The 12,669-nt window shown below is 38.3% G+C and overlaps 1 protein-coding gene across 2 annotated transcripts in view; it reads left to right on the top strand.

Moving 5' to 3' along the window:
- The window catches only part of LOC145681631 (uncharacterized), a 145,264-nt gene that overhangs the window by 66,920 nt on the left and 65,675 nt on the right, over positions 1 to 12,669 (top strand). The window lies entirely within an intron of this gene.

Here is a 12,669-nt window from a genome sequence, read left to right as displayed (position 1 = left end):
CAAATCATAAAGAGTGTTTTTTGTGCAGGAGTGAGGAGAAACGCTTGCTGACGAAGTGACAAAAGGGAGTCTTTGCATACTTATACTCACCGTAAACAGCACAATACCAGAAAAAAAATATACGGACAACAAAGCCGTCGATGGGAACATAACAGCCAGGGGACTTAAATAATCTTATAATTAACTCAAATAAGGAATTGTAAACAAATTAACTTACTTCAAATGATTATACATATATTCGTATGAAATAATATACGGATAGATTATGCAGTATATGTAGTGGGTTATTTTTTAAAGTACACACAAAGCGTTGCAGAGAGTTTAGAAACTATTAGCAATAGTCCTACCTGCAAATCAATTAAAATTTGGATCGACCATTCGGGAGAAGAGCCCAGCCTCCAATGAAAATTTTGGGTGTCTAACAGAGCCTGAGCTCATAGGTTCCGGCGGCACTCACTGATACGTAATATTACTTCGAAAGATGAACTTGTGCAATTTTATTATTCGTTCAATGACTTTTGAAATTGCTAAATGTTGGTATGCAGTAATTTATTTGTAAATATTAAAAATGTAAAATTCGATAACACTAAAACGAGTTGGAGAACCTATCCGTACTAACCGTATTCCCCTTTAGGTTGTAAATATAAGTGAAGGTTCTTAATTTGAATAATATTTGTAAAAATTTAAACTTTGAGACACAAGGGAAAAAAGGAGAATATAATGTCAATAAACAACAATATAAAAATGCACGAAATTAACGGTTAATATCAAATATAGAACTATCAACAGAATTTACTCTATAACTCGTTTACTCTATTCATTTTTCTTCCTTTATTTTCAGGATTACATCATCTCTGAATTTCTCTACTGGAGATCATCCTTCATCCAGCAGTATCCAAAAGGAGCTCATCCTTATAAATGAAACATTTTGAAAAGTTGTAAATGGCGAGTGGGAGACTCGAACTCGGACCAGCGGTTTAGAAAACCACAATGCTAATCACTCACCTAAAGCGATAATAATTTGGACACGATTAAATAAAGAGCCTTTTCTGTTCGCACAAAACAGTGGCTTGTTAATAGACATATTCAAAACACAGGAGTATGTAATTGAGGACTCGGAGGATATTATATAACTGTATTCACTAAATTATTAACATTTCAGATTTTTTTTAAAAACAAAATACAAATTTACTTTATTTTGAATGAAATACGGCGCGTATATTATACTCATAAACAAACTAAACACGAATCAATTACTGCGGAGTAATGTGGTTCAGTGGTCAAGGCGCTTGACCAGTAATCTGAAGGTAATCAACTTGGATCCACGAATGACTAGTACATTTTTTTTTTACTTTAGAATTTTCGGTGGCGATTGATCAGCGATGACACATTTTCTATTATAATCAGACATTTGAGTACTCGGATGTTTCAATACTTGACCTATCAAATCTTTAATAATAACGATAGTAATAACAATAATAACAATAAACTAATAATAATTATTCTCATCTCATTGAAGATGAAAAGTTAAGAGCTTATTATCACTCAGGGCATAACATTATAACCAGAAACCTGATATTTGGCAAGAATATTTCGGTTTTATTTAATGCTGCCCACGAGAAGAGGAATTTCATTTCTAAAACAAAAGAAAGAAAATTGAGGCGCGAATTAACATTTTACATTCGACACGGGAAAAGGTTAACTCAAATTATCGTCACGCTTTGCTGTTGAGAGTTGAGACGAGACGAAAAGTATCGTAAACATTTCCAATTTTATCTCAATTCTCGAAATAGTGTATGTCCATTTTTTAAGTAAAAATTGCTTTCTAGACCGAATCTTATACGCAATTTTGTTACTTTGTATTTCGAGCTCATTGAATTCATCACAGTCTGGGTAAGTATTTTTGTAACAAAGTTTTTATAATTACTTCTGCATATCCTAAAATTTAGTTTATTATATGCCTCAATGTTCAGTTATTTTTCAGTTCAGTTCAGATATTCAGTTATTATTATTGCAGTTATTTTCTTTAAATTGTAGAGTAGAAGACTTTCTACATGGAACTATAGTGGAACGCTTGCGTTTAAATTTTCGTAGTTGCAGAGGTGTGTCCTGGAGGTCCGGGCAAACTGCCGAAATCACTACTTACCTGTAAGTATTGTCTAATTTGAGGCTCAACTTTAAAATTGTTAATACAATTATTACTATTTTTATTATTATTATTATTATTATTATTAGTAGTAGTAGTAGTAGTAGTAGTAGTAATAGTAGTAGTAGTAATAGTAGTAGTAGTAGTAGTAGTAGTAGTAGTAGTAGTACTGAATATTTAAGACCTCAACATTACGTCCAATTAGAATGCAAAGAAGCACACTGAAGTTGATATGAAAAGAAAAAGAAAGGATAAGAGATATTTTCGATTGATTTGTGTCCGAAAGAAAAAGGAGGGGCAGAAAGAAGGTCTCAGCTCCTGGGCAATATTAATACCGAAACTTGGGTTGCTTAAATAGAAACTAAGAAGGATTAGTCTTCATTAGGATACATAGTAAGACGCTTTGTTTACATAAAAGAGTTTGGATTATGTATGCGTTATATTGATATTTAAAAAAAATATACATACGAATATAAAAAAGAATAGTTGCTATTTACAAATTTTGGTTGAACGGATATATGGAACATGTTGGAAATGGCGAACGAAAATATTATTAGTGCTAGCGGTATGAGTAATAGTGGAAGACGTTCGGAATAATTTCTAGAAAAGAATATCGTTTCAGACACATTTATGACCCATACTAGGCCCTAACTATGATCCTTATGTATCCATGAATTGTCTGCTAACCACGTACCGTTCTCCTACAGAACGAATCAAGGTTGTATGCAGACATGTGACGTCATATTGCAAGTACAATATTTCTTCTGCGAAGAAAGCCTTTTCCACTCTAACTTGTAAGGCCGAAAGAAATTGAATATTTTTCAAATTATTAAACATCAGAAGTATGAATATTGTAGTTTGGTAAAAACAACTTACGGCAGCGGGAATCGAACCACGTATCCCTGCATTACGAAACGAATATTTACGCCACTACGCTAAGACTGCTCTGCTAATTAAGAATCAAAAAACATTCGTGTATGCAGCAAATAGCACACTTTTACGATAACGACGAAGACACTGATGTCGGCCATGATAAAATACTATATAGTCGAGAGACTTTAAATTTATATTGGAAAACCAAAATAGACATACAAGCATGCAAGGACATGAAAAAGAAACTGGTTTTAAGAGTAATTCTACCCCTTAGTTGGAATCTGATGCCTCAGTCTATTTTCTTTTCTGATTCACCGAAAGTATCTCCGTAACTTGTCTCTATTACACTTAGTAATAATTGTTTTACAGTTATCTTCAGTAACCTTGAACGACAGGGACACGAACACAGATACATCGGGGACATAGAATTCCAAAGGATCACCCACTGGGAATCGAACACGGGAACGCGAGCACTGAACTATCTGAGGCAATGATGACCTGGGTCAATGAACAACTTGAATCACAACCCACTGTGACCCACGACCCACCATGACCCATCACTTACCGTGACCCACTCTCACCCACCACACATGACCGACTCGGACCCACCACAAACCACCACCAGACATGACCCACTCAGATCCACCACGAACCATGGCCCACTCTGACCCACCACTCGTCATGACCCACCGCCCACCATGACCCATTCTGACTTACCACTATCGACTCACCACCCATCAAAACACAAGGTCATCAACTCTGACACATGATTCACGGCCTCCTTTTTACTTACTAAAGAGTTTATACTCGTAATAAAATCATGTTATTAACCTTTACTTTACGGCTGTCACTACACTGCCAGAATAGTAAATCCGTTCTTTACCGCGTGTCACTGTACTGACACAGGCGAAAGGTTTACTTTGACCCGCGAGCACATATATTTTTTTTAAAAAAATGATGTGCCTTATTGTATGAAGAGATAGTCAATAGTGAAAGGAACCAGAAACGTTGGTTCTCAACCGGTGTGCTCACGGGTCAAAGTAGACCTTTCGCCTGTGTCAGTACAGTGACACGCGGGAAAGAACGGATTTACTATTCTGGCAGTGTACTGACAAGCCGTAAAATAAAGGTTAAATTCTAACTAATCAGTGTTTTAATTTGAGTTTGAATTGAGTTATTTTCACAAGCCAACCCACTATTTGTTTTGCATATATAAAAAGTACCACCCTCAACTTTCACATTTTTGGTGAGAGCTTTTGCACTCTAAAACAGTTTATCCACGGAAAATGAAAAAAAGTAAATATTCGTTTTCCTTTTGCGTATAGGAAGTAAATACACGTTTCTGATTTTTTGCAGTTTGCGATTGTCCAAACCTTCTGGTGTATATATTGTGTACTATAGAAATAGAAGAAAATTTTCACTTTGTTGGAATTAAAGAAGAAAATTGAATACGCAGCTGAGGTTAAATTATTATCACGGCACTCAAGGTGGAACAAAACAAGCCCTGCTGGGCTTCTAACCCGTTCCTACCACCACTAATACTACTACTACTATTACTACTACTACTGCATATAATATGTATTCGTGTAGCAAAACTGAACTCGTAACGTAAGTAAATTATTTTTTGAGTATTATTCATCTTATTTTAGTGAAAAACGTGTTAGGAAATTTTAAAAAATAAAATATAAAAATAAAAAATCCTTGGTCCGGGCTTGAACCTTCAACAAAAGCGATTGTAATTACTAGAACATTGCGCTAGTACACTTTAGTATTTATTATACTGTCATTAATATTACATAGGAAAATTACATGAATACAATATAGGCGTAATCTAGGACCGACCACTGGTAAGAAATTTCTAGGTGTGGTTCTGAGCGAATCTACTCGTCTGTACGATGATGATGTTTATTCATCACCACAAGGAAAATGTTAACAAGCACAACTCATTGTCTCCCTTCTCTTCCCGACAGGTGGAACAGAGCCTCTTGCAAAAAGCCACTGAAAGACTTTTTTCTAGATCGACTGAAAAATATTTGCGGCGTTCCCGTTGTAAACTGTAAAAATATAAGCATTCATCATTCCACGGCATGGAACGAGGAACATGTAACAATGTGATTCCAACTAAGCAGAGGACCGTATTGTGTTTGGTTTTTGGGTAATAATGAAATGCAGGAAAGAATAGGATATCTACGGTAAAAAAAGGAACAGGTGTACGGCAGATCAACCTCAACATACGGGGGAAGAGTGTCCAAATAATATCAGCACATGCACATGACGTGTAGCGATGTTGTAGTGTGTCGAAGTGGCCACAATATTTGCAGGTGAGGATTGTGCAGAAGTCGTGCACAATGCGCACAAGTCTTTCTTGTGTGGGTGGCCTTTGTTGAACTATGGTCGTCCACACTGCTTGTGTGTGCAAAGGGAGGACATTCGTTCGTAGATTTTGCCAGATTTGGCGCCATTCCTTATTGGGAAACATATCTTTTACTCGGACTCGCACATGTACAACTTACACTCTCCACAATTGTCGGTATAAGGTTTGGGGAGTATATGTAGTAGGGGTAGCAATCTCACCAGAATATATCCATGGTTGAACAAGATTGATGACATATGTAGGACATAAGATGCCAAATCTGCAGATAGGTGGATTCCTTGGTTTAGAATATTTGGGACAGAAACATCGATCCATACCCGCATATAGTCCATCTGGGACTCAACCATAGCATCTAGTATGTATAATACTTGAAGTTTATTGCGAATGTTTACGAGCCCAAGGCCCCCTTCGCTTCGAGGAAGATAAATAGTGTCGTGGCGGAGGCGGAAGAAGTGGCCCCTCCAAAGAAACCACATAAATACAGATTCAATTTTGCGAGCGTAAACAGAAGGGAGGGGAAAGCTGCGCGCGTAGTACTAAAGTTTAGCAGCAACATACTTCTTGAGATATTGAATCTTATGTATTAAATGCAGACCGTGGAACCATTGCAAGTATAGCATCTGCTTAATTTGATTAACGATAGGACGTCAGTCTGCACCCATTTGTTTGCTTACATCGCTATGAGAAGTTATGCCGAGTACTGTTCAAGCATCAACCATTGGAATGTGAGTACGTGAATCAGGTGAGGAGGGTAGAGAGAGTACGTGAAATGACAGGAGTTTGGTCGTGTGTTTATTGTATGCCAAGCCGGAGCACTGGGTGAACTCGTGAGTTATGCGGATGGCGGTTAGCATATCTTCGGGCTTAGTTCCAATTAAGTTCACGTCATCCGCAAATCCAAAGGCGTGTAATGGATGATATTCTGGTATACCCGGAGAGGTTTTCTGAGCCAGGGCCCGGAGATAGTTATCTAGAACGATCACAAAGAGGCTCGTCGAGATACTATAGCCTTGCCTTAATCCGCGTTGGAGAGTAAATGGTTCGGAAAGATGACCATTGATCTGAACTCGACATTGCGCCAATTGGAGAGATGACTTATGACTTGTTGAAATGCAGGAGGAAATTTCCAGGCGTTTGAAGTTTGAAGAATAAACTCATGATCAACGCAGTCATATGCGGAAGAAAAATCTATCCCAAGGAGCCCCGCTTTAATACGACGAGTTTGTACGAACGCTATAAAATCTCGTATCGAACGTAACAAATAATAGATGTTATATTTCGGGTGGGTGGCTGCCTGCTATGGACTAATATACTTTTGTAATATCGGTTTTCATCGTTCCGCCATAATTTTGGTGGTTTCAAATCGGTAGGCAGTCAAGTGATGTGTCTGTACTTCTGTACTATGGGAATTGGCGGATTTCGGGATGAATATTGTGATTGCGACGCTATCGGGGATGAGGCCCCAGTTAAACATGTATTAAACAACTTGACTAGGATATCTGAAAGAACGCGTACGGTAGACCTTCATATCCTAGCGCGCCCTTTTCTTTTATTGCCTGGAGGGCCATCCATATTTCCTGGAAAGTTATGGGGCACATGAGATCACGACCATATTCCTGCGTAATCAGTTTGGGAATAATCGACAAAAACTGAGTTGCAACATTAGTGTCAGAAGGTCGGAGTTGAACAAATTTATAGTAATACTCTCGAAAAGCGTTTAGGATCTGAATCGAATCACTAGTTATATCACATTCGGGAGGCGGAAAGATACTATTGTAGCCTGTTTCCGTCGGTGCAACAGACGTGCAACTTCGTAAAAAGTGACAGCTTTCTCGGCAAGCCTATAACATGTGGTCTCATTACTAAAAGAAGGGATAATTGTGGGAGCCTGGAGATTTTGTAGTCGTAAATTGAGCTGTTACACGGTGCGTTTATTCTGTAGAGAAGGGGCCGCACACAATGCCTGACGCAATACCCGATAGAGGAATTCAAACATCAACTGCCATTCGTGTCTCGTTTCACGTCCCTTGCCTTGGAAGAACCGAGCGATCTTAGGTTTAACAAATGTTGTCCACCAAAAGTCGAAATCTGGAACATATTGTTGCATCAGTTCCCAATATTAATATTGTTGTGCCAGTTCCCCCCGATAACCGTCGTAATGAATGTATTCAACTTCCAGTATCCTCCCTGCTGAGGGCAGGCAAAGGTTGATCTGGTTTTATGTGGAGCTTGAGCGCTGCATGATCAGTGAGAGATGATATAATAGTCTGTACGTCAATAAAAGTGTGAAACAAGTCACGAGTGAAATATTTTGTCAATCCTTCTTTTCGAATGTGAGGTACAATGAGTATAGATCCTCGGTGAGTTGGAAACAATGACTGCATCCCTTAAGTGATAGGCCCGCAAAAATTCCAAACATGCGGGACCAGGGTGGGTTGGAGGAATTAAATCGGCGATGGTTTCAATGTTATTCCAATCAGCTATGAACACCATACGAGAAATATGAGTCAGGAATTGTAGCCAGAAGGAGCGTATAATCCGACGACCAGGTGCCCTGTATGACATAATGAATAATACGTCCGTCAGAGAAGAGAGTAAGATTGGTATGACCCAATACTTTTCTCATAAACATCCCTACTCCTAGATTAGAAAACACATCATAGTCCAGCATATTGTTAATGAATCATGTATAAGTTCTTGCACAGAAACTATATCCGGTATATGGCATGTGAGAAATTGTTTTAAATATGCTTTTTTATCGTCAGTACTTGCGCAATTGAAATTAATCGTGAGGAAGGATAAAGAGTTCATCACAGTCATATAGAGGAAAATTTCGTAGCATAACACTTCTGTGCAATGTCGAGGTCTATGTAAGTTGGTTCCACTAAAACTTATGAGTCTTAAAGCTAAGAGTGGAAGCAGAAACGAACTTACAAAATCCATGATAGATGTAAATGAATAGGCTAGGCAATTTAAGTAAAAGAATACACATACGTCGATGGTAGATTTAAACACAACTAACACTCAAGGATTTCCTGGTGGTGGGAGAAGTGATATGTAGCACGATTCCAATCAGCACACTTGCACTATTATAATCAGTGGGCACTTGTATTGTACACACATGACGAAGAGAAAGAACAAAAACATAACAAAAAGGAGTCACACACAACACTACTTGGTGTGGTTTCGTATCCATTGAGCTTGAAATCCAATACCTTATGTATTTGTGTGGAACACCTGTTTTGAGCGAGTACGTGGATCACGTTCGAAAGACAGTGAGACTTGGCTGCCTTCCAAGTTAGCAGTCCGTTCTACCTTCCGTGATTATTTTAGTTTTTTTGTTTAGAAATCTGAAGCCCTTGTGTCTGATGCTGGAGAAAATCGGTTTCAATGGGTTCAAGATTCTCTTCGTGTGTCTCTTGCGGGACTTTCCTATCCTCAACTAGTGATGCGTTGGGTTCAACCACCATGGGGTGTGAGGGCATATGCTGCTCAACTAATATGCCGGAGGCCTCCAATATAGTCGATAAAGGCACTCGTTTACTTGGAAGTTGGGTAAATTCCTTCGCTTTCTCAATGGACTTGATTGTAAGTGCAGGGAACTCTTCTGGGTCTTGTAGCTAGGGTCGATGCTCAGGATCATCATCTTGGTCAACAGATTTCGTAGAAATGACCTGTGGGGCTAATTTGAAGGATGCCATAGGAGTGATGTTTCCGAGTTCCGTCATGCGAGGAATTGACGGGGAAGTGGTCTGGATTATATTCGCTCCCACCCGGGGTTGAGCCCCCCGTTTCAGTCCATAGTTGGATACTGTATGCATAGAGCTGTGGCAGCGAAAACATGTAATCGGTTGACCACTATATGATACTCCTACTTTAGAACCATGGACTAAAAGTCGGAATGGAACATATCATTCTAATGTGTACATGGCGAGTTCCAATTTTGATACCATGTGGATAAGGGGGGCCCATTCCTGATCTTCAAGTTTAATCACTGAAGCATATGCACTAAGAGCCTCACTCAATAAGTTATTCCGTGTCTCGATAGAGAACTCAAACACACGGAGGGTAGTTGGATCTGCGGCGAAAATGATTCTGACTAAACTCACTTCCTTATTTCAATGGGTGAATGGGACCTAACTAGGAGAGTGAGTTGCAGTCATCGTATTCTTGTTGCGTTTTGAATTTTAGAAAAAGACAAAAAAAATCACTATTGAACTGCATGGCACTAATGTGATCAAAAATATCTGGGAAACTGGAGTTCATCCAATGATAGATTCCAGGGGAACTGGTCGAACTGCACGAAATTTCTTGTCAAATTCCATTTTAAATTGAAGATCTTTTTATGTTCCAGATTCACTTCTGCACTGATACACTGACACTACGCTAAAACGACAATACTTTAGAGTACGGAGTATAACTCCTAATTCAGTAGAATTGCTACGATATAGAAATGAAACCAATGATATACACCTAACGTATATATAGTCCACTATACTATAGACTATAGTACACTGCGTAAGCACCAGGGCACACGTGTTGTCTCGACGGCGACTTGATGCGAACTGTGTATACTCGAGCACGAAGACCGCCAGTAAGAACGCCTGGATTTCTGCTATATTTGTGCTACGTGGCGAGAAACAGATAACTAACAAGAACAGCGTATTTAGCTGCTATGAATAGGGTCGAGCGTAATTTGAAACAACCTTCTGAACACTGGTGAATTTGTCTACGTTTTACTTTCATGGCCTCTATTACCCTTCCTTTTTCATTTGTTTGTTTACTTACCCCAGATGAGTATTTCGAAGTGAAAAAAGAACTGTAGGCATCTTCTGAATATTGATATTTCTAATTGAAATAGTAGCAATAGGATTTATAATACTACTTCGTTTTCAAGACACAGAGCCTGTGAATTTTCAGATGAGCTAACTACTGAAAAATCAATGTTTGAATCACTATAATATATATATTATTATATAAAAAAAGATGTAACTGTGTGCGCCTGATCATCACGGCCAAATCGCAAAGTCAAATGAAATGACTTTTAGTATATAGTTAGGCCTTAATCCAAAGTGGGATGTTATCACTTTAATTATAATAATATCTTAAGGAGTAGTGGGGATCCCAATTTTTGGGAAACAAATTGAGTATCTCACAAGCCGTTAAACTTACAGAGCCGAAATTCAGTATATTAAATCTTTACTTAAAATGAACAGAACGTGACATAGCACCTTTTAAAATTCTCCTTTATGATAGGGGTGTCACTTTCTATATATGCAAAATTGTTAGTGGGTTGATTTGTAAAAATAACTCAATTCAAACTCAAACTCTGATTAATTAGAATTTAACATGATTTTATTACAAGTATAAACTCTTTAGTCAGTAAAGAAGAGGCCGTGGATCATGTGTCAGAGTTGATGATGATGTGATTCGTGGGTGGCAAGTCGATGGTGCTGGGTCAGAGTGGATCATGGTGGGTGGGAGATTGTGGTGGATCAGAATCGGTCATGTTGGGTAGTGGGTCAGAGTTGGTCATGTTGGGTCGTGGGTCACGGTGGGTGGTGAGTCAAGTTGTTCATTGAGCCACGTCATCACTACCTTAGATAGTTCAGTGCTCTCGGTTCCGTGTTCGATTCCCGGTGGGTGATACTTTGAAATTGTATGTCCTAGATGTATTTGTGTTCGTGTCCCTGTTGTTCAAGGTTACCGAAAATAACTGTAAAATAAGTATTACTAAGTATAATAGAGACAAGTTATGGAGATATTTCGGTGAACCAAAAAAAGAAAATGGTTTGAGGCATCATATTCCAGTTAAGGGGTCGAATTACTCCTGAAACCAGTTTCTTCTTCATGTCCTTGCGTGTTTGTATTAGGGATGGCCATTTCCGGAAAAATAATTTTCCGGTTTCTGTAAATAACATTTTCGTTTTCCGGAAATAACATTTTCCGCTTTCTGTTTTTCCGGAAAATTTTTCGTCTTCCGTTCTTCCGGAAATTTTTCCGTCTTCCGATTTTAAGGAAATTTTTCCGTTTTCCTTTTCCCGGAAAATTTTCCGTCTTCCGAATTTCCGGAAAATTTTCTGTTTCCGTCTTTGCGAAAAATTTTCCGTCTTCCGATTTTCCGGAAGATTTCCGTCTTCCGTTTTTCCGGAAAATTTTCCGTTTCACTTCTTTAGGAAAATTTTTCGTCTTCCGATTTTCCGGAAAATGTTCAGTCTTCCGATTTTCATGAAAAGTTTCCATCTTTCCTTTCTAATTTTGCAGTTTCCGGAAGAATTATATTCCTTTTTCCGTTTTTTCTGAAAATGTGGTTATCCCTACTCTGTAGGAAGTTTAATCTTTTAAACAGTTCTGGTATATTTATATACCATGGCGTACTATCGTGTTTGACCGCTTATTTAGGTTCTATAACAGGTATTTAAGCCGGGATATTTTTTATTTTTCAATTCAAGGATGGACCAAAGACCACCGCAGATGCGGTCTGGAACCGGATGGTCAACTTGGTGGCGCCAAGTGGGGCGAAGGGACGTGACTTTTTTCTTAAGGCAAATTTCAAAAAAAATTTCACAACTTAGTTTTCAAGGTATAGGATTGAAACTTTGCATGAGGATTGTGTGTATCTTTGGATATTTATCAATTTTTTTAGGTCCCTACGTGAAACCGGGGCCTGGCGCGAGGGACGCAATTGTTACGAAGAGTTGATTTTTCAGAAAAAAATCCGTTTTTCCCGATTTTTCCGGTTAAGGTTTATGATACGGACATGTGGTACCGTTAGTAAGTATGCTCTATCATGAGAAAAACGAGGTATAAACCATGATCCTACGACAAATAGTAAGGAAGTTGTATCTGTTTGAGTTAAAGTCTAAAATTTACCTCAGAAAGTGGAAATCCTTAAAGGGTTAAACGTTTTGCAATCTGACGCCTTTGTTACATTTCTATCTGATAATTCATTATTAAGAGCTCTTCTCTGTTCTATCAGTCTCTCAAGTATTCCATGTATGCTGTTCTACCGAGTTTTAACTTGCTGTATAAGTGATTGTACTGCCAAACCTAATAACCTTTACTGTTTTTCCAGTTCTGACGTTGACAACGTACTATGTTTAAAGTGGGAAACAATCCGACTAGCAACACGTAACATTTTCTCGATTTTTTCTATTGCAAGATCCTTATTTATAGAGAGTTGTAGGGTCAGAAAAAAGAACATATGCTTGCATACGAAAGTTCTCGTCCGACTTGTGATATTACTAGCATTGTCATGGACAAATGCATGTATTTT

This window comes from Thermobia domestica, chromosome 3 (genome assembly GCF_964235325.1).
Source record: "Thermobia domestica chromosome 3, izTheDome1.hap1.1, whole genome shotgun sequence".
NCBI classification, from domain to species: domain Eukaryota; kingdom Metazoa; phylum Arthropoda; class Insecta; order Zygentoma; family Lepismatidae; genus Thermobia; species Thermobia domestica.
This window is presented reverse-complemented; position numbering and strand designations above follow the sequence as displayed.